The sequence below is a fragment of the Amborella trichopoda genome, chromosome 7 (assembly GCF_054954075.1).
Source record: "Amborella trichopoda isolate Santa Cruz 75 chromosome 7, AtrichopodaSantaCruz75HAP2 v2.0, whole genome shotgun sequence".
Classification (NCBI taxonomy): Eukaryota; Viridiplantae; Streptophyta; class Magnoliopsida; order Amborellales; family Amborellaceae; genus Amborella; species Amborella trichopoda.
In genome coordinates, this window is record NC_142342.1 from 27230041 (window position 1) to 27253187 (window position 23147).

The window sequence follows — 23147 nt, forward strand, 5'->3', positions numbered from 1 at the left end:
ATGGCACATTAAATGCTGTTTTATATTTATCTTGTTCTTGAATTTATATTTGCCAATATCCAGATTTCATATCGAATTTGGAAAAGATACAAGCATTGGCTACTCTATCTAGTAAATTTTTTTTATTGGGGATAAGATATCTAATCCATCTTAAAACTTTATTAAGAGGTTTATAGTTTATCACTAATCGAGGAACTCCTCGTTCTTTTTCAACATTTTTATTGACATAAAAAGCTGCACAACTCCAAGGTGATGAGCTTGGTCGTATTAACTTTTTTAGTTGGAGTTCATCAATTTCTTTTCTACACATGTCTAATAAGGTAGTATTCATTTGTATTGGTCTAGCTTTTGTAGGTATTTGTTTTTCATCAAATCCTTGTTCATATGGTAGACTAATACTATGCTTTTTCCTTTCCCAAAAAGCATTGGGATGCTCACTATATATAGAGGTTTCTATTTGTTGTTGAATTGATTGAATCTTTTGTTGAATCAAAGGATCTTGTATTTGTTCTTCTATATACTTATATTTAATTTCTTGTTTTAAAGTACAAAGAAATTTTTCTTTATTTTGTAACTGACTTTTAACATTATTAATTTCCTTTAATTTTGGTTTATGAATAAATTCAAAATGTATTGGTACATTTTGATAATTCGAAGATATTCATGTTTGGTCTATTGTTAAAGGATATAGAAGTGTAAGAAATGGGACTCCAAGGATAAATGCTTGGCTTAGTCCTTTGACCATAATAAATGGTGTATTAATACATTGGTGATTGTTACAGACATAAGCATTAGATAATTTATAATTGATAAAGAGTCTACTGCCATCTGCTGTATTTAATATTTGAGTTGTTTTGTCAAAATATTTGGAAGGTACTAGACCTTCATTGATGCAATTAAGATCAGCCCCTGAATCTATTAAGGCTGAGGTTTGGAAGCTATAATCTTTTGCTATAATTATCTTGACTTGAACAAACCATTTTTGAATCATAATTTTATCTATTAAATTAACAGAGGGGATGGTTACCAGATGAGGTTTGGTTTCTAAAGTTTTTGGTATATCTTCTGGTGGATCTGGCTCATAGGTCATGAGCTGATCGAATTCTATTTCATCTGTATCAGTTTCTGGTTGAGATAATTGTTGTAGTTCTAGAGTTTTGATCCTATTTTTTAATTGATATACTTCTTTTTTAACCTCTTTGATTTCTTGCTTTAAGTCGGAAATAGAAGGTTCTTTATGTTGAGAAGTAGGTTGTTCACTTACTCTTTTCATAATGGAAGCAAAATTGTATTCATCAGGTGTTTTATTGATTGGAGGTGTTTTTGCTTTTGTTTTAGTTAATGTAATAAATTTAGTGATTACAGATCTTTTTTCCTTTGGATCTGTAATTTTTTCAATAATATCTAATATTAAATTATCTTCTTGAGTAAGCATATGAAGATTATGTGTAGGTATAGAACAACTACAATTAGTGTCTTTCATTTGATTTGATGATTCTGTGTCTGTTGAGGAGTCTGAAGAATTAGATGATTCTGTCCATAAAAGGTCATCATCCTGAATATGTTCTATATGTGATTCAGTGGAATCTGAAGATATGGAATCATAATTAATTATATTGTATAATTTTGATTTAATTGAATCATCCAAATGTAATGATTCTATTTTCTTTTTTAATTTGCATTGGTGTTTGTAATGACCAACCTTTCCACATTTATAACATATTGGAAGCTTCTTTTTATTCCTTGTATTTGGAGAGAATTTGTTTATAAATTTTTTATTAGACTTTTTATATTGTTTATGTACTTTATTTGATTTGGATTTATATTTGCCCTTTTTATATTTTTTTTTTTTCTTATATAATTTTTCAGGCATATTTTTCCTATCTAGATAATATCCAAATTGTTCACAGAAATCACCAAGTTCTTTTCTCTTGGTAATTTGTTGTTTATCTAACTGTCTTTTGAGTTTAAGATCAGTACATAAAGCTAACCCTTCAGCACATATTTCTGCTGAGAGTTCTCCAAGTGTATAAGCTGAATATACTATAATTCCGTTATGTTTCTTTCGAAGTCTATCTTTGACTTTTTTTGCAAATAAATAAGGTAGACCAGCAATAAATTTTTCTTTCCAGTGGTCTAGTTGACAATCTTCTCTTATTAATAATCTTGAGAAAAAGACATCCTTATACCATTTGTAATGAGATAATGTAGGACAACGAAGATTAGAAAGCAGATCTTCTGATCTTGCTGCTAATAATGTTGTACTTCCTACAAAATGAAGTGTAATGATATATATTAAGGTGTTAACTGCATCACTTTCAGTATAAATTATTTCTTGATTTTGTTCATTCCTGGCGGTCCATTGTCTTGTATTAGTTAGGATTCTATTTTTGGTTTCTTCATCAACATAGAAATCCCACCATCCTCGTAACCAGCCAGTAAATCCATTAACTATTGCTTTATCAACCTCTTGATTTGGGTTGCCTGTCATTTTGTTTGCAGAAGCAAACATGGTCATGTGTCTCATGACATCTAATATTTTTAATTCAGATAAACCATCTATTGTCCAATTAACTATTGATCTTCCTGAGTATGATACAACCTGTTGTATAGCATCTTCTTCAAGTTGGACATCAACAGGTGTAGGTCTTTTATGATATGGTAAAGCTGTTATGGGTTTCCAATTTTTTTCATAAGCTATTCTGTTTATATCAATAGGTGTAGTATCCATAAAGGCATTTTCTTGGTTTTGTATGGTATCTTCTATAAGTGGTTCTATTTCTTCCTGGAGCATCATTGTTTCATGCTCTGGTATTTTGGACTTTCCTTTATCTAACGATTCTGGTAATGGACTAGGTATAGTTGCTGTCGGAATACTGATTTTGGGAGAAGGAATTCCTTTTATGTCTAATTGAGCTAATTTGACTATTAACTGATCCATTAAAGTTTTATTATTTTCACTAATATGGAATTTATTTTTATTTAATTCTGGAGGTGGTTTAAACAGGACTGCTTTCGGCAGGGAAGGAGTTACTTCCTTTGAAACGAGTCTTTCTATTCGTTCTGCCTGTTTTCCTAAAGACTGCATATATAAATTAGTATAATTGTTTTGTTCCACAATATGAGGAATAAGTTCTTGTTTTTTCCCTAATTCTTTGGGTAAAACTTTATATGGCGTGGCAATTATATCATATAATGACTGTGGTGGTTCTCCTTTACTTGAGGGAGTTACTCCTTTGAGTATTATACTTTTTCCAGGAGGGTGTGTACTAGCAGTAGTAGTACCATCCGTGCTAATATATGTTTTTTCTTCTAGAGTTTGAAGTTTATCAAATGAAGGAATATTGATTTTATATTGGATATATATTTCAAACAAATATAGAAAAATCACACACAATTGTACCTAAAACAATTAATTGGTCAGATATTATCCTACCTCAGTCTTGGGCATTACAACATGCAAACCAACCCCAAGAAGCACCTAGAAATAATATTCCAAACCAAATAATTGAACATCCAGATGGAAATATTGAAATAAAATTTCAACAATCTAGAGTTAAAGATGATATAGATATTAACAGGAAAAGAAATAAAAAACCATTAATACCTGGTAGGAAATCCGGTCATACTACTCCTGATGTCATTATACTTCTTTCTTCTTCTTCTTCCCAACCAACACCATCTTCAGACTTCCAACTACAAGGAGTAAGAAGAACAGCTGATCATGTAGTTCCTCCTACATATATTCCTGAACCAAATATAGAGGAATTCCAAATACTTACATTACAAATAGAAGATGAAATAGAGGAAGAAATAAATACTAATAACATATATGATGATGAATATATAGCAGCCTATTTAGCCGCTAAAATAGAAAGAAAAAAGAAGAAAATTAATATTGATTACCTGAAAAAAGATTATCTTTCTGTGGAAAATCAACATATCAAGAAATGGTATCTTCAAACCTTTCAACCAAGATTAATCGAACTAATGCATAAAAAATACAACAAATTTCTCAAAAAAGAAAGAGAAACAAAAGGATTTTTTATATGGTTAAAATCAATTTAGACCGTTGGGCTCATTTTTTCTTGTAAGTTCATTGGCTCACAGGATCATATATATATATATATATATATATATATCCCAATGATTATCTAACTAAATGCGAATCATCCACTAGAAAATCAATAAATGTTATATATATATATATATATATATATATATATATATATATATATATATATATATATATATATATATATATATATATATATATATATATATATATATATATATATGGGAGTCACTGTTGTACACCCATACACGAATGGCCCAAATTGAACCTGAGCTATTTTGTGGCCCATCTGACACTCACAGATGTTCCATAGTGTTTGAATTTTAATTTTATTTCTACAAATTCAAATCATTTGAAATTTTAGATATATGTTCTTCTCATCAAGACGCACTTAATAAAAAAATAAAAAAAAACTATTCACAAAATAAAATTAACCAAAATACCCCCCGAAACATTTCAGGGGTATTTTGATCAATTTATTTCAAGTAAAAAAAAAATTGACATTTTTTGTAAATTCGACTATTTTTTAAGAGCAGACGTCTAAAATTTTAAGTGATTTAGATTTGTAGAAAAACAATTAAAATTCAAATATTATTAGATATCCTTGATCATCAGATCGATCCATACTCAATTTGAGTCATAGGCATTTACTGTAGTAGTATATATATATATATATATATATATATATATATAAATGATAGTTTTGGCCGGCCCGCTTATGCCATTGGGGTGAGCCGAATGGATGAGATCACCTTGGAAATTTTAACGGTTGTGATCCCTCTTGACTTGATTTCAAACCCAGCCTATGCAAATAGCCTAACCAATGGTTTAAAAAACGGATCGGTGACCCGGATCGGGCACCCAAAAAATCGATCCGGATCGATGAATCGACGATCCGGATCGGGAATCTGGTGAATCGGTCAGAATAAAGCTTCAAAAAAATCTGAAAAAATTATTAAAATTCATTATAAATATTGTTTTTTAGGAATTCAATAAGAAATGAGGGTACTCCATTAAGAATTTTCATGTTTTTGAATGAATATGCGAATATTGATATGTTCTTTCCCTGCATGAACCGCCATTCAGCATTTAATTTACATCACACAGAAGGATAAACATAGAATTATCATGGAATAAGTATATCAACATACATGGACTACAATAAAGCATAAAATTAGTAACATACGATCTAAAAATAAAATGATAGACGACGTTGTTATTCTTCTTGGTCACGCTGGTACCATTGATTGAATTTGTTTGACAATTCATTGATTCGATCTAAACACGAATCATCGATATTAGCAGGCGTCTAACTATTCCCAAATCCCTGAGTGTTAGTGTGTTGTTGTGTTCCCAATTCAAAATCCCCGAAGCATGTCCATCCTTCATGCTCACTTGCACTGTCGTGCTCATCCCTACACTGTTGCTGTTGGGACTCGATATGTGAATAATATGGCTGGGATAAGGTGGCCTCAGAATCATCATCTCTCTCATTTTCTCTTAGACCCCCTTCCCACTCTCCTTCATTAGGTACAATATCACCAACATCTCCGACAAATTGTGGATACGTTGGCTGGCTGCTTCCTCTTTCATGCTGCTCATCACTTTCTTCAAGATCTTCAGCACCGATAGCCTCAAGGAACGCTCTCTTGTGCAACACTGGCTCCTCCTCTTCTACTACCCATTGGTCTGCTGTGTCTGTGACAAATATTGTGTCTAAGTCTATCGGCCCATAGTCTTCAAGCTTCCTTCTTATTTGTCGCTCTCTGAGGTTTAAATTATAATGAATGTAGACTAGTTTATGAAGCTTCTCAGAAGCGAGTCGATTCCTCCGAGTAGTGTGCAACCATTGGAACGTACTCCAGTTGCGCTCACAGCCAGTAGCAGAACATGTTTGGGAGAGCACCTTGATTGCTATCTTCTTTAGGTGAGGTGCATCAGTACCATATATCTCCCACCATTCAGCTGGATTAAAATGCAAAAAGCATTGTAAGGGCAAGAACAATTCATAAGATTAAATATATGAATGAACAAAATATTAGCGAGGGGATAACCTGGATCCATCATAGTTCGAGAATTTCTGGCAAGTCTAGTTCCGAAGGATCCTATAGCATCCCTATACATAGCAAGCTAAAACAAATATATTACGTTTTAGTGCATTATTCCTCACAAATATAATAACTCAATGAAGTTCTTACCCAAACATTAAATAATACCTCTTGTATTGCTGCTACTTGGTTTCGATGGCTTCTCTCCAACCTTGCAATAATGTATCTTACCCCTTCCATAATCTTGTGGGGTTGTTCAGGTGTCAAATAGAAAAATTTTGGGTTGAAGTAGTAACCTAAAAAATATATAGGTAGAAAAATGTCATTTACAATTTCATAAAAAAATGATTTAAACTGAAACATTGTAATGATATAAATATATATTTACCGGCATAATGAATTGGACGTCCAAATTTGGTGTTCCACCTCCTTTCTATAATCTCGATCACTTTGCTAGCAAAATTACACTTCTCCCCAATAGCTGATTTCGCCCTCTCAATACCTTCATAAAGGATACCCATGGTAGCTTTCTTGTCAGCATCCACCATTCTTAACACCGTGACCAAAGGGGCAGTGGCCTCTACAACACTGGAACATCGAGACCAGAACTGCCTATTTGAGACTATGTTGTCCACTTTTATACCGGTACTAGACTTCGAGAGGCGGTCATTTAACCAGACTTCACAAGTAAACAATCTCTTTAATGCACCTTCAGATTCTCGAATGGAGTCTACAGCTAAGTAATCGGTCGTAAAGCGGGTTATGGCAGGCCTGATTATCTCTTTTTTCTTAGTGTTCTCTAAACAGAAATAAAATTTTAGAGTAGTTGTATATAAATCTCGACACCAACCTTGCTTCCTCTAGAGTCTCCGTCACAATTTTGATCTCACCGATCTCCTCTAACATAAGATCGATGCTGTGTGCAGCACACGGGGTCCATACTAGATGCTTCCTCTTATCCATCAACTTGCTGCTCGCAGAAACACATGCACGCGTATTGTCCATAATAAACTGGACTACATGCTTATCTCCCACCTCTTCCACTATCTGATCATATAGTCGTACGTAGAAGTTTGCATCCTTCTTCGTCCTTGATACGTCTTTGCTAGACAAAAAAGCTGTACTTTTTGGGGAATAGGCCAAGAAGTTTAAAAACTCCTTTTTGCTAACTTTATTCAACCAACCATCACTCATGAGAGTAATGCATGTCCTTGGCCAACTCTGTTTATATTCTTCAATCCACTTTTTAACTTCCTCCACCTCTTCATCTAATATTGACCCACTGAGCTCATATGCCGTCGGGGGTTTTACCCCGGGCCCGACTATATTTTAGGCTGGTTGTGTTTTGATGTATGTTTTGATTTGTCGGTGCAGTTGGCATAGAAACACCTCCGTAGGTGTAGAGGTAAGGTGCCTTAAAAATTTTATCATGGTATATAATTTTGATGTAAAATGTTCTTAGGATTATCTCAAAATCTATTTTTATATCTAATTATAAAATTTTAAATTTCAAAAATGATTAAAATCAAATCTATAAACATAGGAAAATCTTGAAAATGGACGATGTAGATAATATGTTGTAAAATGCATTATTTATGAGACTCAAAGTCTTTTTATTTTTCTTAGTCATACATTTCGATTTCGAGATGATCAATCAAAGGGTTTTTCAACAATAAAACTACCTTTTTCGATGGATGTTTTAGGGGCATCCGTAGTTCTACATTATAAGATAGCATCCTTATATAAACGTTTTCCTTGATTTGTTTGCATCAAGTTGACACTTAATTCTGTACAAATGCAGTGAGCAACATACTTTTAATTCCAGCTGAAGTGTGCATTTAAATGTTAAAAATTGCTACAGCATCATTGTTGGTAGAACCAAAAATTTCTATACTAGTTTTGTGGTTCTGAGAATATGCATATTCAAGAGCAGTGGATCTTCTTGGGTTTAATGTTTGTGTTGGAAGCAGGGGCGAGAGAGTACTTCCTGAATGGTACAGCGAGAAAGGTTGTCACTTCTTTATATGCTTTTAGCTTTCCATTTTGTTAATGTTAAATTTGAATTGAGAGTCTTATAGAACCCCATGACTGCAACAAACAATTGGAAGAGGGGGCGAGAGATTAGTTCCTGAATGGTACAGCGAAAAAGGTTGTCACTTCTTAATATGCTTTTAGCTTTCCATTTTGTTGATGTTAAATTTGAATTGAGAGTCCTGTAGAACCTCATGACTGCAACAAACAATTATGTGAGTTACTGAGCTCCATGGATGCCCTAATATTTTATTTCCAATGGGCTCCTGCAGGCATAAAACTCATTCTTGGTAGTGAGGTAACCAAAGTAAATATAGCCTAGAAAACTCTTACAACAACAGCTCAAGTTGTCTTCAAATATGAGACTTGGAAAAGCGGTATGAGCAAATAAGAATGGAAAAGTTGTGGTTGTTGGTGGAGGATACATCGGTCTTGAGCTAGGAGTTCTTATGCGTAGTCAATGATGGTTGCTTATTTGTACTTGTTTTTTTTAACTTTTGTACTCCTTCTGAGGAGCATTTGACAGTCCTACAAGAAACAATACAAGCTCATGTAATGGCTTGGGTGTATTTTAATTCATTAAATAGAATCAAGCTAAACTCTAACGATTATTTGGTTGTTTTTTATCTTGTGCATTTTGACATATTGTTAAATTTGTGCAATATTTCTTTCTTCATTCTGATGGAGTATCCGTCCATACGCAGATAATTGTATGACTGTATTGAGTTATCGTGAGATCCCATATACAATTTTGTAAAGTTTGCACAATCAATGAAAAAGGCAGTTACAAAAAAAAGACGAAATGAAATGCTTTCATACATGATTCAATCTTGCTTTCATTATATGAAATCAAATAATGGGTACAAAAGCAAAATAGCAGAGAGGTTACTTGTGGGTACAAATACAAATTCATTCATGCTTTCACTAAATAAATTTGTACTGAGAAATGGTATAATGAAGAACTTTTACTCTCTCGCACCATAGCTTTTTGGCTGCAAATAGTTTCCTCTCAAAAGGTTTACGTCAATGGTGAAATACAATGAGTCTACTCCTTCCATATTCCCTCATTCCAAAATGAAAATAAAAAGAGTACAATGAATCTACTCCTTCCACATTCTCTCCTTCCAATATGAAAATAAAAAGAGTACAATGAATCTACTCCTTCCACATTCTTTCTTTCGAAAATGAAAATAAAAAGAGTACAATGAATCTACTCCTTCCACATTCTCTCCTTCTAAAATAAAAATCAAAAGAGTACAATGAATCTACTCCTTCCACATTCTCTCCTTCCAAAATGAAAATAAAAAGAGTACAATGAATCTACTCCTTCCACATTCTCTCCTTCTAAAATGAAAATAAAAAGAGTACAATGAATCTACTCCTTCCTCATTCGCTCCTCTTGATTGTCCTCATCGAAATGGTCGTCCCCAAAGATGGCAAACGGCTGTAAAATGGTTGCAAAAATCTCCTGCCATTTTAGACAAATGACACTTGTCATTCATAATAGTTATATGATTAGAATTCTAGGGGACATTTGAAAAGATAAAACAAAATTATAGGGGACTTTTGACTTTGCATTTCAATTATATTTATAAAGAGGTACAAAGCTAGTTGATTTTTTAGACAAAATAAACATTGCATGATAAGCATGTAATTGCAACTTTTTCATCGTATCAAAGCAGCAACAAAGAGACCCATAACAACCCAAATCAATAAAGTTATATATTTCATAGAGTTTCATACCATAACTAGTCATGTTCCACAATTTCACAAGGCCCATCTCTGCATCTTTTGTTGGCATTCAACCTATAATAAGAAAAACCATTGTAAGCATTTATGCAATTCAAATTACATTCACATGCTCTGCAAGTTTTCGAGATATTTGGTAAACGTCATTAAAACAAATAGAGCGGACGAGTTCAGATTTAACTTGAATTTTCTTGCCGCTGCTATCTTCCACAACCCCTTTCATCACATCCTTTGACCATCGTTTCATTATGTAATGCGATAGTATTTCCAAAATATTTTTTCCCATAAAAATCTTAAGTACATGCCTACAAAGAACTCCTAACCTCTCATACAAGTAGCAAGAACAAGTGAAAGTTTAATCATGACCATTGAATTCCACAAGACATACCCTCGCTCCACACCCAAGTTTTGTCCCCCTAAAGGTGGCAACCATCCCACTGTCATTAATGGTTTCACTAACAAAATTAACGCAATCTGCAACTTCTTCCCCAAAGAACTTTAGAATTCTGTGTATAGATTTTCGAAGCATGTGCCTCTATGAATGAAGTGGCCCTCAAAATAGGAGTATTCGTGATGTTATTCAAGTCATTTTCTTTTGTTTTACGAATCTTCTTTTCATGAAGTTTAAGGCTAGTTTCCAATACATAATGCAAGCTTGTTGTCGAATTCAAGTACATCTTAAAGTGCTTGTTTATCCCTTCCCTCATTTGAATCGATGACATACCAGCTGTGAATGTAGCATAAACATATGCGTCAACCCATTGAACCCGACAATTGTACAGTCTAATTAGCAATTCATTTTTTTGAAGCTCATACTTCTCAATAAGTGATTTCCATTCTATCTCAAACTCTTCCACAGTTGGGCTCGTTATACACTGATTAAAATTTTATGGGAAACTTGGATGCTTACACAAGACATGACCCAATTTTTCTTTTTATTTCACAAGAATGTGCCATATACAATAATGATGCTTACTTTGATTGAGAACTTTTCTCACTGCAGCAGTAATTACATGGTCTTGATCAATGATAATTACACCTGGTTGGCGTCTACCCATTGCTTCTAGCCATTTTTCAAAAACCCATACAAAAGACTTCACTTTCTCATCATAAATAAGTGCAAACCCGAAGAATTTTGTGCTTAAGCAGTGGTTGACCCCAAGGATGGGAGCAAAGGCCATACCAAATGAGTTTGTTTTGTATGTGGTATCAAAAGTTACTACATCAAAAAAGTGATGGTACGAGACCCTTGACATAACATTTACCCATAGTATGCTGAGAATGTGATCCTCCCCATCTCATCTCAACTTATAGAAAAATGATGGGTTTGATTCACTTATCTTATTTAGCCATTCCATAACACGTTTGCCATCTTTGCCATTCAATTTTTTCCTTTTATTTGTTATTAGTTTTCAATGTCTTTATGTGAGCATGAGAGATTATCTATCCCTCCAGCCTGCTCAATAAATATATCATAAATATGTCTAGCCTTCACCGTAGCAAAACTCAAAGAGTTTATCATTGATTTTGTTGCACCGAATTATGTTCGGTGCGACTGAATGAGTGGAGCTTTTCCTAGAGTGACAAGCTCGTGGTTGTGTTCCTTTTCAAACCTAATCACAACCCACTCATTATCGACATTTATGCTAATGCCAATCCTAGCTATACATCCGCACCTTGTTTGAGGGATTTTGCTTGTACGTTTTGTATCTCTTTGTTTACGGATCCCTTCTTTAGAGCATTTAAATTCCCTATCTATTCTCCATCCATCCTTAGTATGAGTACTTGCCCTTCGGACCCCAACCCAGGCGCTAATGCGTAAGCCTTGTAATAGTTAAATGCTTCTTCTTCAAAACCAAATTTCATCCATATTTTGGGATATTCAATCTCTAGCCCCTTGGAAGATGCACCATGTTCCCCAATTCCTATATTTGGAGACTTCATATGAGTAGTTGTTAGCAAGGTATCTTGCTCCATGTATTCATTAGTGTACCCCATATTGGGCTCAATGGTGTCCTCTATATTGTCTTCATTTGAAGACATGGGGGACGACATACTACATGAAATGGTGAGATCCAACTTAAGTAATTGAAAGACCCTAAAATAAATACAAAGTTCTTATTATACTTATAAAGATATGGATACAGTAAACAATGACTCATAAGAACAAATGTAAATGAATGGCAAGTTTGATATGGTGGAACTTGAAATTGTTGCGGTTACACAAGACACCAACAATCAAGGAAGGTATCAAAGCTGCATAAAAATATAAATGGGTGATCCCGATCCCTGGATATTATTACCCCAAAGATAGAGTAGCCCAAACCTAAACTTTGACATAGCTCCAAAGGAAACTAATGCGTGGAGTAAGCTAATGATGAGCAAGGCTGCATCAGCCCTAAAAACAAAATAAGAGAAATCATCCCTCCCCTCCCTCCCTCCCTCCCTCCCTTCCCAATTTGCTCGGCCTAATTCAAAAGCCCGAGAATTGGAACAAGGAAAGGCTACCTCAAAATCCTTAGTATTGGGACCAAGAAAGGCTGATCTAAATAGAACTTTGGGGGCAAGAGATATTTGAAGTCTAAGTGATTACAGATAACCGTCAATCAACAAAGAGATCATGCATCATTAGAGAGGGAGCAAGAAAGATATGAAAAGAATTTAATATCATACATTAGCTGGCCATAAGCTACAATAAAAACTGCAGCCATGTGATTTCATTTTAACCATGCTTGTGAGTGGTTGCAGCCATGTGATTTCATTTTAACCATGCTTGTGAGTGGTGGAGATAATGTTTCACATGCACTTTTCGCATGGACCCTTTCCTAATAGAAGCCCACAAAAACAACAAAAAAACAAATCCCACAACCAATTTTCAATTGCAATGCCTACTCGCTGGTATGATGCATGTTGGGAAAAACCAAAAAAAAAAGAGCAATAAAATGACACCAGTTTAATGCCACAGGATAAAATTTCCATCCAAATAACTACAATCAAAAGCCCCAAATACCTCCTTGCAAGCATACAGTTTCTTCGACAACAAAATGATAAAGATGTTCCAACAATATATGCCCGATGGATTTCCATTGAAAGAGGGAGAGAGCAAACTCGAGAGGCACACAACTCCACCATATCAATCGAATCAATTTCTATGAATACTAGCAATAGGAATCAATTTCTTTGTCATCTTTGTTTCCCCAATTTTCACAAGACATATATGTCCAAGAGAGAGAGAGAGTTTGTATATTTTTCTCCTCTTCTTGCTTCGCGTTCTATGTTGAGAGAGAGTGTGTGAGACATTGCTGCAGAGGGCACAAACGCGCATGAGAGAGAAGCACAAACGAGTGAGAGAGAGAGAGAGGGCAGGCCTGAACTAGAGATGAGAGAGAGAGAGAGAGAGAGAGAGGGCAGCAAAAGAGCGAGAGATTTGGGTTTGTTTTTTAGAGTGAGGGGCCCCGCTGCCCCATAAGACGCTAGAGAGAGATTGGGGTTTTTGTTTGAGAGAGAGGCCATGTTGCCCCACGACGCTAGAGAGATAGGGTTTTATGGTCCGTTAGGCTATTTGCATTGGTTGAGTTTGAAATCAAGTCAAGAGGGATAACAACCGTTAAAATTCCCAAGGTGATCTCATCCGTGCGATTTATCCCAATGGCATAACCATGCCGGCCAATATATATATATATATATATATATATATATATATGTTAGGGTGAGAATCCATTAATTTATGAAATAATATAAACTCAATAGCTCAGATTCAATTTGGATCGATTTGACAGTCTGTATATAAGTAATATAATTTTAATATTTTTTATATAAATCTAAATAATATGAAATTTAGAGTATAATTTTTTCTCATCAAGGTGTACCTAATAAAAATATTAAAAAAATACTCATATAAATTTTTAGAGGTATTTTGATCAATCCAATTTATGCGAATTATTTTTTTGATATTTTTATTAAATTCTACTTTTCTTGAGGAATAGACACTCCGAATATCAAATAAATTGGATTTATAAAAAAAGATTAAAATTCAATTACAAAATACAATTGTAATCATTAGATCGGTCTAATTTCAATTTGATCCGTTGGGCTTACACTATTCCATAAGCTCAATGGCTAACAAAAACTTTTATTTATATATATATATATATATATATATAGACGAAAGGATGCCCTACACAGCTTGCGTAGGAGAAGCTCATGCGCCTAACGGCTGAGATGGGTGGAAGCAAATGAGCGGTGAGTATTCAAATAGACGCATTTCTCTCTCTCTCTATGAAGCCCTCTCTCTCCTCGCAGCCCAACCCTATGAAACCCATTTCTCAGGGAGCATCCTGTCTCTCTCCACAAAACCCATTCTCACAGTGCATCCTATCTCTCTCCCTACGAAACCCGTTCTCACATAGCATCCCATCTCTCTCATTCCTCGTAGCACTCCTCACAGCCCAAACCTACGAAACCCATTTCGCACATAGCATCAAATAGTGGTTTTTTTAGGGTTCTTTATTGTTTTAGTTTCTTTGTCAGATGTTCTATTTGTTGTGCTCTCTTCTGATTTTTGAGTTTTTGTTGAGATTTTGATTTCATTCAAGTATTTGATGCTTTTCACTCTAAATTCTCATTCAAATTATTCCTTAAGTCATGATATTTGTCTATGATCTTCCTTTTACCTGGCTATTCATTCGTTTTGGTGGGTTTGTCTTAGCTTTCGCGTTTTTTTGAGTATTTTTGTTTAGGCTTGAATTGGGTTCTGCTCTGCTTTATTGATCATGGTGGATGCTTTACCGATAGAAATTTTGTTATTGGGTTCCTTTTTGTTATTGTTTAATGTCGTTGTAGTTGGTTGAGTCTTTTAGCTCCATTATTTTTTTCTTTTTTTTTTGTGGGTCTGTCTTAGCTTAAGTGTTTTTTTTCCAGTATTTTTGTTGTCTTGAATTAGGATTTGCTCTGCTTTATTGTCATGATGGGTGCTTTACCGATAGAAATTCTGTTTTTCCCATTTGTCCTTTCTTTCTTATTGGGTCTTTTTGGACTGGGTGTGATATTGTATTCTATTATCATAGTAAGTTGTCATTCTTGTTTTTAGTTGTCTAGAACATGTTCTCACTTGGATTCTTGTGATTCTTCCTCTGATATTTGATATGCATTATTCTTTCTTCATTGGTTTTGGAGACATTTTGATATGGGCATCTTTATCTTATAATCGTTCGAAAAAGTCAGTTATCCACCTTTGAGTGAAGTGTATGCATGTGCGAGAAATATCCCTATGCACCATAGAGCTGTGGTCGCATCAGGTCATGGTGACCTTGATTCTTCTCTAAGGGAGGACCTGTAATCCACAGACTGGGATTGCGACCCCTTGATTTATCAACCTGACTTTGATAACCCGCTAATGAGCCTCTGCTTGGACTGTGGGTCATAGAAAACACTGCGTCGGTTCGATAAAGCTAATGTGGTCTATATAGTTCACAGTTGAAGGTGAAATACCCCATTATTACAGATTGAATGCCTAAAACCATGTGGATCCTTTTCTCATCATATTAATTTAATTGTGTTCATTTTATTATTGAAATGATTTTAGTTTTATTATTTGAATTGTTATGAATCTCTCAATATTTTAATTATGATTTTGGACTTATAAAAATACATTTATTGATTTTACAAAGTCGTACAAATTCAAATATATGTTAATTTGTTTTATTTAATTTTAAAACTTTATAAAATTCTATGGGGGGCCCAAAGTGCACATGGGCGCACTATGTGGCATGTGAGTGGGGGGGGGCCACATGTGCCATAAAGGGGTGGCATGCCCCACCCCTTGGATTCTCTTGTTGCTTTGTGTTCAAGTTTGTTAAATATAGTAACTTTGTTTTGTGGCAGGTGGTCAAATCTTGGAAGGGCAATATTGACCTTATCTTATTTGATAGTATTTATTTGCTTGATAATTATTGACATATCCTTATGGAATATGTGACATGGATCATGCAATTTTATGGAGTGCATCATATTTATTTTATTTAAATATATTAATGAAAAAATGGTTTAAAGAAAGAGGGATAATAGTCCAAGCACCTTCTATAATGTTGATGGCCCATCTATGGAATGGATGGCTTTGATCTCTCACCCAACAAGTCACATTTATCAACGGTCTAGATTCAATCTCATGAAAAAGGCAAACTATGGAAAAACCCTAAGAAACCTTAAACTTAAATATTCACTATAAATAGGGGTGCTCTCTCCCCAATCTCTACACACAACCTCTCTCTCTTTCTCCCATAACCTCTCTCTCTCTCCCATAACCTCTCTCTCTCTTAAAGGGGCACGCCCCACTCTCTCTCCATATTTCTCTCTCTAATTTTCTCTCTCTAAAACCTTAAATAGTACTCTCTCTCCTCTCTAGATCTAAGTTAATTTTAAAGGTTGGAAAAATTAAAGGGGGCTTTAGTTAATTTTGGGGGTTAAGGTTTAGTAGAGATTTTAAGGGGCAGTTACCTGATTTGGCCGAAATCAGCTATCCCGGTTCATGATTGATGCTAAACCACAGATCCCGCATCATTGGATGTGGTGATTTGGTGTGGGGTATAAAAAGCCCGGTTGAGGTAATCCCCTACATCTTTTCTTTTATTTACTTGTTCTTTTATTTTATATTCTCAATCATAGTATTATGTTGTTTGAATGGCATCAAGTAGTCGAGAATTATTTTATTGATGTGTCATTTATTTTTGGAATTTCTATTGTTTGTAATAAGACCATCTGTGAGTGATCTTGTTGCCAAAATTATAAAGGGTGATTATTATTTAAAAAAATAAAAATTGTATTTCCCCAACAAAAGATCACATAAGTATTTCTTTCATTGGTATCAGAGCTAGTTTTACTTGATTGCCATTATGAGTCTTTTCTTATTTTTGCTTGAGAATAGAAATATATGGCTGCTCGGACCTTCATCTCTGATATCCTGAAAACCGAAAGGTTTGATGGGACCAACTTTGCTTCGTGGAAAAGAAAAATCAAATTTGTGCTCTGTGAAGAAAACTTACATGACGTACTATTTGAGGACCGACCTCGTCGTCCAACTGACGACTCATTTCAAATAATCAAAGATGTGTACGCCAATTGGAAGATGAGACACTTGAGATGCAAGAACATTCTTTTATGTGTCATGACTGACTCGTATGCTTCGGAGTACGAGTCAATCCATATTGCAAGTGAGATTTTTCATAAACTTGAAAGAGAGTATGTTGAACCCTCTCTCATAAAGCAAACTATGGCTATGAGAAGGTACAATGATTTAAAAATGGTAGAAAGTACCAAGTTTGCAGATCATATACACGTGTTTCATGCGCTAGTCAAAATTTTGGAAGATACAGGCATAAAACCCAATGAATCTATGCAAGTGATTCATTTAATGAATTCTCTTCCTAATTCATGGGAGACTTTCATATCTTCCATCTCTGTTAGAAGAAATGCACCAAAATTAGAGGAACTCATCACGACCATCAAATCTGAAGAAAAAATGAGGAATTCAAGGCAAACCCCAAGGGATGTTGTGCATATGGTAAAATCTCAACCATCTTTTAAATTTAAGAAAGGAAAGTGAATAAATACTTTTGAGAAGAAAGATATTTCAAAAGAAGAGATTTTGGAAATAAGGGAGCAAAGAGAGACTCGAACTTGTTTTATGTACAAAAAAGTGGGTCACATAGCCAATAGTTGTCGGTTCAACAAATCCGATGGAACTAACAAGGAATTGGCATGTGTGGCTTTCAAGTCCATGCTAGTTGACCCCAAGGGAGCTTCTTGAAGTCTTGACTCAAGGGCTACGGCTCATGTAACAAACGCCAAGGAAGGTTACCGTTCTTTCACTCCCATGGGGCCAAGACAGCAGCATATTTATATGGGAGGAAATCAGAAGACTGATGTACTTGGAGTTGGAGATTTTGAGCTGAAACTGAATAGTGTGAGCACCTTGATCCTAAAGCAAGCACTTTATGCTCTTGATATGAGGAAGTGCTTGGTTTCGGTTCCTAAGATGTCTATGGCTAGATTCCTAACCACTTTCATTGGGGACAAAGTAGTGGTCAAGAAGGGGAAAAATGTGATCATGACTGGATGACTTGTAGAGGGGCTATTTACTATTAAAATAAAAGAGAGCATTGCTTATATCTTGTCCCTATGGTGTATGAGGTTAAGACTCATTAATATCAAACAAATGGAAAGATCAAAAAGGACGATATTCTTCAAAATTATAAGGGAGATTTATCAAAAGCGTGCGAGTCTTGTGTGCAAGGAAAACTGATAAGGAAAAATACCACCAGGGCAAAAAGAGCTACTAGCGTATTGGAAATCATTCATAATGACATATGTGGACCTATAGATGTGACCACCAAAAGTGGAAAAATATATTTTATCTCTTTTATAGATGACTACTCGCGATATGGCCATGTATACCTTATTCATGTAAAATCAAAAGCCCTAAAAAATCAAAGAATATAAGGCCTAGGTAGATAATCAAACCAACCTGAAAATTGAAGTCCTTAGAACCGATAGAGGAGGGGTCAGATAATTGTGCACTGAAAATGAGATCATCCATCAGTACATCATGCCTCATACTCTTGAACAAAATGGTGTAGCTGAGAGAAGGAATATGACCTTAGTGAAAATGGTAAGGAGTATGATGGGGATGCAAATCTCTCATTGGAGTTTTGGGGAGAAACTGTATTAACGGCATGTTACATCCTTCACCGGACTCTCGCAAAAGCTGCCCCACTTACTCTTCGCGAAATTTTCACAAGTCGTATTCCCTCCATTGAACACTTGAAAGTTTGGGGTTGCTCAGCCCATGTCCTTATCCCACATCAAAATAGAACCAAATTGCAACCCAAAACTGTCAAATCCATTTTCATTGGTTACCCAGATCATGGTAAGGGGTATCGATTTTACAACCTTGAAACATGTGTGGTTATTGAAAGTCGCGATGCTCACTTCTTCGAGGAAGAGTTCCTTGAAGCAAGGGTGAGTAGAAAACAACCCGACTTTTATGAGGAGGCCCAAAACAAGGGTGTAGTTTGAGAACCTGAACCTGAAACTTCTAAACCAACCCAACCTAATCCTGAACTCCCTATAGAACGTAAACATTTACCTTGACCAAGACGAAGTAACCGATTCAACAAACCACCTCTTTACCTAGAACATTTTATCTACCTTGGAGAACATTTGATAAGGTTGGGGAAGATCCAGATTCAGAACCGAGAACTCACTGTGAAACCTTGACCTATCTTGAAAGGGAATACTGGGTAGAAGCCATGAAAGATGAGTATGCTTTCATTAACCAAAAATATGTATGGGAATTAGTACATCTACCTCAAAAACAAAAGGTCATTGGTTATAAGTGGATTTTCAAAAAAAAGTTGAACTCTGAAGGGAAAGTAAAAAAATATAAAGCAAGGTTGGTTGCAAAGGGTTTCACCCAGAAAGAAAGGATAGATTATGAGGAAACTTTTTCCACTGTTGCCAAATTTCCATCTATACGAATCCTTATAGCTATAGTAGCCCATTTTGACTTTGAGGTTCATCAAATGGATGTCAAAACAGTCTTTCTAAATGGGGATTTAGAAAAAGAAATTTTCATGACCCAACCTGAGGATTAGAGGAGAAAGGAAAAGAGAACCTAATATGCAAACTTAATAAATCCATTTATGTCCTGAAACAAGCATCGCGATAGTGGTATATAAAATTCTGTGAGACCCTTGCTCTTGCAGGGTTCTCCACAAATAATGAAGAGTATTGCATATATCAAAAGGTCAGTGGGAGTGATGTGGTCTTTATATCATTATATGTTGATGATATACTAATTGTTAGTAGCTCAATTGCCCTAGTAGTAGCGAAGAAAACTTTTCTTGCACAATACTTCGATATGAAAGATTTTGGAGAAGCTTCATATGTGTTGGGCATCAAGATAATAAGAAACAGGAGAGAGAAGACTATCCAACTTTCTTAGGCAACCTACTGTAAGAGGATTTTGGAAAAGTTTGATATAAGTATGTGTAAGCTTGTGTCTACCCCAATTGACAAAAAGACGAGGCTTAGTAATAAGATGTATCCTACCGAAAACATGAATATAAGAGTCATGGAGAGAGTGTCATACAGGAGCGCAGTTGGATCCCTTATGTATGCCATGACGGAAACAAGGCCTAACTTGTCCTTCGTCATGAGTCTGGTGGGCTGTTTCCAAAGTAATCCAGGAGATGAGCATTGAAAAGCTGTAAAAAGAATTCTCAGATATTTAAAAGGGACCATGAACTATGCGCTCACATATAAGGGGGGAACTGAAATAGCAATAAAGGGATATTCAGATGCAAGCTATCTCGCGATCCAGATGATGCGAAGTCTACATCTGGGTATGTGTTTATGCTTGGAGGGGGTACGGTTTCTTGGAAGTCAAATAAACAAGATATTGTGGCCTTGTCCACCATGAAATCTAAGTATATGACATGTTGTCTAGCATCCAAGGAGGCCGTGTGGATTAAGAAGTTTCTTAATCAACTTATTTTTCATCCTATACATTGTGAGGCAATGCGAATTTTTTGCGGCAACACTGCGGTTATTTCTGTCTCTAAGGAGCCTCGGTTTCACAAGAACTCCAAGCATATTAAGCCTTATTTTTATCACTTGAGAAATGATATGAGATTGAAACAAAATCGAGATCAGCTACATATCTATATATTTGATGATTGCAGACCCTATGATTAAAAGAGTTGTCCTTAATGTTTTTGTAAGACATGTGAGAGAGATGGGGATGAGAGAAAGTGAGGAAGAAAGAATGTAAGGCTTTCAAAGGCCAAGTGGGAGATGTTGGATTTACGTGACCTTTAAAGGCCTTATAAGTGTATATTGAAATATTTTATTATAGTGAAACATAAACTCAGTGGGAGTGTGGTCCCTAGAGGACCTTACTAAGCGAATGATGTTTGTCTATACTTGACTGTGCTTATCGATCTAGGCCAGTCAGTTAGAAAAACCAAGGTACTTGGGCATAAAGAATTAACCGAAGAAGGTTTTGGATTAGCCCTTGATGAGGTCGGAGCTTATGCCTAAATGAGTGAGCCGAGGGATTGTGTGACCCTTGTATGTGATGGTAGGCCTACTGAGACGGGGGTCAAAACATCATCCATGTTCCATCACACGGCATGCATATCGATAGATCGTTCGGGAAAGCCAGTTATCCACCTTTGGGTGAAGCGTATGCATGTACGAGAAATACCCCTATGCACCATAGAGCTGTGGTCGCATCAGGTCGTGGTGACCTTGACTCGTCTCTAAGGGAGGACCTGTAATTCACATACTGGGATTACGACCCCTTGATTTATCGACCTGACTTTGGTGACCCGCTAATGAGCCCCTTCTTGGACTGTGGGTCATGGGAAACACTGGGCCGGTTCGATAAAGCTAGTGTGGTCTGTAGTCCACAGTTGAAAGTGGAGTACCCCATTATTACAGATTGAATTCCTAAAACCATATGGATCTTTTTCCCATCATATTAATTTAATTGTGTTCATTTTATTATTGAAATGATTTTTATTTTATTATTTGAATTTTTATGAATCTCTCAATATTTTAATAATGATTTATGGACTTATAAAAATATAGTTATTGATTTTACAAAGTTGTACAAATTCAAATATATATTAATTCGTTTTATTTAATTTTAAAACTTTATAAACTTCTATGGGGGGCCCAAATTGCACATGGGCCCACTATGTGGCATGTGGGTGGGGGCCCACATGTGCCACAAAGGGGTGGCACGCCCCTTGGATTCTCTTGTTGCTTTGTGTTCAAATTTGTTAAATATACTAACTTTGATTTGTGGCATGTTTTCAAATCTTGGAAGGGAAATATTGACCTTATTTTATTTTATAGTATTTATTTGCATGATAATTATTGACATATCCTTATGAAATATGTAACGTGGATCATGCAATTTTATGGAATGTATGTACTTATTTTATTTAAATATATTGATGGAAAAATAGTTTAAGGAAAGGTGGATAATGGTCCAAAATCCTTCCATAATGTTGATGGCCCATCTATGGAATGGATGGCTCAGATCTCTCACCCCACAAGTCACCTTAATCAATGGTTTAGATTCAATCTCATGAAAGAGGCAAACTATGAAAAAACCCTAAGAAATCCTAAACCTAAATATTCATTATAAATAAGGGTGCTCTCCCCCAATCTCTGCACACAACCTCTCTCTTTCCCATTTCCTCTCTCTCTCTCCTAGAGGGGCACACCCCACTCTCTCTCCTCCATATTTCTCTTTCTAATTTTCTCTCTCTCCAAAACCTTAGGTAGTACTCTCTCTCTTATCTAAACCTAAGTTAATTTTAAGGGTTAGGAAAATTAGAAGAGGCCTTAGTTAATTTTGGAGGGTTAAGGTTTAGTAGAGATTTCAATGGTTAATTACCTAGTTTGGTCGAAATCAGCTATCCCGGTTCGAGATTAAAGCTAAACCACATATCCCTCGCCATTTGATGCAGTAACTCGGTGTGGAGTATAAAAAACCTGGTTGAAGTAATCTGCGACAACTTTTTTTTTATTTACTTGTTCTTTTATTTTATATTTTTAAGCATAGTATTAGGTTGTATGAATGATATCAAGTAGTTGAGATTTATTTTATTGATGTGCTACTTATTTTTGGAATTTTTATTGTTTATAATAAGACCATCTCTGAGTGATCTTGTTGCCAAAATTATAAGGGGTAATTATTATTAAAAAATATATATATATTTTTCCGAAAAAAGATCACATAGGTCTTTCTCTCAATATCTTGTTCGCTTCCGTTGTAATTTTGTTGTAGGAGTTCGCACTGAAATTCCAAATGTATCCAATTATAATCTCAATCAACTAGATAGTCTAAAGTTATCAAAGAAAAAAACCATTAATCAGGCCAGCTCAATGTAGAGAGGAAAATTTTCCAAGCTGGGTTAAAAAGTCGCTTCTTTCTGTTCATAAGATGCTTTGGTCAATCTGAACAAGCGCTTGGCCATCTTTTGGAAACTTTTGCATAAACCTCCTTAATACTTTTTTGTGAGAGAGTGAGAGAGAGAAGACCATTCAATCCCCATTAATCCTTGTTTGTGAAGCTCAAAAGAGAGCTGCAGTAGACCACATTCAAAGGACCCAATTTGAGAACAAACTTCATTTTCGCTCTCTGGTTTTCCATTTAGAAAACCCATTTTGCC

The 23147-nt window shown here is 35.3% G+C and overlaps 1 long non-coding RNA gene across 1 annotated transcript; it reads right to left on the reverse strand.

The window, feature by feature from the left end:
- Positions 1-9310: 9310 nt before the first annotated feature.
- LOC148781310 (uncharacterized) lies at positions 9311-13371 on the reverse strand. Its single transcript, XR_016059740.1, has 3 exons — positions 12914-13371; positions 9898-9960; positions 9311-9622 (listed from the first exon to the last, which is right to left on the reverse strand). It is a non-coding gene; the product is annotated as an uncharacterized LOC148781310 (long non-coding RNA).
- Between the last annotated feature and the right edge of the window lie 9776 nt (positions 13372-23147).